At 40.0% G+C, this 3,114-nt stretch overlaps 1 pseudogene; it reads right to left on the bottom strand.

Annotated features, from left to right (window-relative positions):
* Positions 1 to 1,543: 1,543 nt before the first annotated feature.
* LOC135310823 (protein NYNRIN-like) lies at positions 1,544 to 2,458 on the bottom strand (annotated as a pseudogene).
* Between the last annotated feature and the right edge of the window lie 656 nt (positions 2,459 to 3,114).

Here is a 3,114-nt window from a genome sequence, read left to right as displayed (position 1 = left end):
TTTCCATTTGCCAGTGCAAGAGTGACCTTTCTATCTATTGCCCTCTCCTTTGTCAGAACCTTCTTTAAGCAAGAATAAACAAGGAGGATTATCAAAACTACAGTCAGCAAAAGCAACACCGTGCTTATGATAGATCTTACCCACAAGCTGAGATTCCATCCCAGATCATTAAATATTTTACTAATCCAGTCTTCCTGCATATCTAGTTGAACGCTGTGAGCATCTTTCTCTACCTGTCCTAACAGACTTAAATCATGTTTAACATCCTGAGTTACATTTGGGATGTGTATGTAGCAATGATCTATTTTATTCTTCAGGTATCCACAGACTCCATGTTCCTTTAGCAAGAGCATATCCAGGGCCATCCTATTCTGCAGTGTCATTCTTGAAGTGGCCTGCAATTGCAAATTTAATTGTTTGAACCCTTTCCTAGTTACACTAGCCAACCTTTCTACTTGTCCAGTTAGCTTATATAACCAAGCCCTATTCCTGTAGGTTGATAAGGGGGCTAGTAGAGATTCCAAAGTCCATCTAATTTTTACTCCTGTGAAGGGTTCATTCCATTCAGCATCATCATCTTGTGATCTTTTTGTCTGTACTAATTTTAGATATTCAGCACTTCCTCTAAAGGGAGCCTTTTTCCAAATTGGGCATAATGTAGGCATCCCTAGGGTAATTTGTTTCACTTTCCCATCCACCATTAAGTGCTGGACCAGGTCCCATCACTCATTGCCCAAACTAAGTGTCCTAGACTCTGAATTGTAGATTTTCTGCAATCAAATATTGTCCCTCTCTTGGCCTTATATGTACTGGTCAGTTGTAAATAATTTTTAAGTCCCCTACACCAACATCCATATTTCAGGGCAGCTGCCAGAGTTGGAACATCTTGTATTGCTTTACTGACTGTGCTACAATTATATACCTTTTCACAATTCCACCAGGGTACGATAACTTATTTTCCGCGAGAAGTGCTTCCTCCTTCCGTATCTGGGGGAGCCAAAAGAATTATTCCATTCCAAGTAAAACACCAAGAGGTATTGGCCATGTACTGAAATTGGGATAAAATTGCCATAGACCATATTGAATCCCACGCAACTGCCCCCTCTTGCTTAGTTTGATTTTCACATCCCTTAGTTTTGTTGATGATCATCTGGATCATTGTTTCCGGACCACCTGTCCATCCAACAGCAGGGGTTTGTTCACAATGACTATTATCAGTCACACTACTTAACTTTGTTGTCAGGATTCCCCATGGAATTGCTTCACCTACAGCTCTTGGAATTGGGAGAAATGCAGTAATTTGAGTTACATTCTGCAGGTTAGAAAACTCTTTTATCAGTCCTATCATCAAATTATCTTCTGCCATCTTTTGCAGAATCTCAACCCTTTGCTCTGCTGTTGAAGTTTCCACAATCCCAATCATTAACATTATCCATACCCCTCTCCCTGTCATTTTATAAAAATGATCACCTCCTCTCCTAGAGAAAAGTTTCCACCCCAAGACAAACACCCATTTACAGAAAGACTTATACATATTTTAAAGTCAATTTAGCAGTCTCAGAGTCTCGATGATTTTCCATGATGGTGCTTTCTTCACTCGAGTGTAGTGTATCCATGGTTCCACTCCTTCTACTTTGATTGCAGTGTAGGTTAACAGTACCTGTAAAGGTCCTTTCCACTTCTCCTGCAGTGGTTCAGAGTTCCAGGTCTTTATGTACATGAGATCACCCGGCTGATACTGATGTATAGGCGTATCCAAGGCAAGCGATCTAGTGAACACAATATATCGCCGGAGATCTCCAAGAGTTTTTCCTAAAGAAGACAAATACACTTTTAAATCTGTTTCCCCTCCTACCTTCATATCCCCTGGGATGAGAGGAATTTGATAAGGTTTGCCATACAAAATCTCATATGGGCTTACACCGTCTTTAGATCTTGGTTGAATTCTAATTCTCAAGAGAGCCAATGGTAAGGCATGTGGCCATTTTAAAGACACTTCTTGACAGATCTAACTTATTTGCCTCTTTAGTGTTTGGTCCATCCTCTCAATTTTCCCACTTGATTGTGGTCTCCAGGGTGCATGCAGGTCTCATTTTATACCTAAAATTCTACTAATCTGTTGGACTACATGTGCCACAAAATGTGGTCCTCTATCAGAGGACATTCCCATTGGCACTCCAAATCTTGGTATTATTTCCTTCAGCAATATTTTAACTACTTCTCTAGCTTTGTTGGTGCAGCAAGGGAAAGCTTTTGGCCATTCAGAAAATGTATCAGTCATCACTAACAAATACCTATATCCATTTTGTCCGGGTAACTCAGAAAAATCAATTTGCCAGTAATCTCCAGGAGAGTTTCCTTGTTTTGTTATTCCTAAAGGTGGTTTCTTTTGGTTTAAGGGGTTATTTTTAAGACAGACTGGACACTTAGCTACTATGGATTTAACTATTCCTGTCATCCCTACACACACTACTGAGGTTTTTAAACTCGAAACCATAGCATCTACACCCCAATGTGTTTGTTCATGTTTTTCTTTTGCAAGTTCTGTCATAATTTGCGGGGTTGTTATTACCTGTTTTTCTGGTGTTAACCACCATCCTTCTGCATTTTGTGATGATTCTAATTGTTCTGCTAATTGCTCATCCAATTTATTGTACCTCAGTTTTAAGTTTGGAATTTTTATGTTTTACTGGTACTAGTGCAAGGATACCTTGTTCTGCAGTTGTCTTTGCAGCTTTATCTGCCAATCGATTACCTGTGTTTACAGCCATCTGACCAAATTGATGAGCTTTGCAATGTATTACTGCCACTTCTTTTGGTTTCTGCACATCTTCCAGAAGTTGGAGAATTTCTTCTTTATGCTTTATTGATGATCCTTGGGCTGATAGCAGTCCTTTTTCCTTCCAAATAGCTCCATGAGCATGGATCACACCAAATGCATATTTGGAATCGGTGCAAATATTTACCCTTTGTCCTTCTGCCATTCGCAGAGCCTGCTTCAATGCCACCAATTCTGCTTTTTGTGCTGAGGTGTTTGCATGCAGTGTCCCTGACTCCATTACCTTTGTGGGGGTAACGACAGCATATCCAGCCATTTGCTTACTTTCTTGCACA

Source organism: Phalacrocorax carbo (assembly GCF_963921805.1).
Source record: "Phalacrocorax carbo chromosome W unlocalized genomic scaffold, bPhaCar2.1 SUPER_W_unloc_11, whole genome shotgun sequence".
NCBI lineage: Eukaryota > Metazoa > Chordata > Aves > Suliformes > Phalacrocoracidae > Phalacrocorax > Phalacrocorax carbo.
This window is presented reverse-complemented; position numbering and strand designations above follow the sequence as displayed.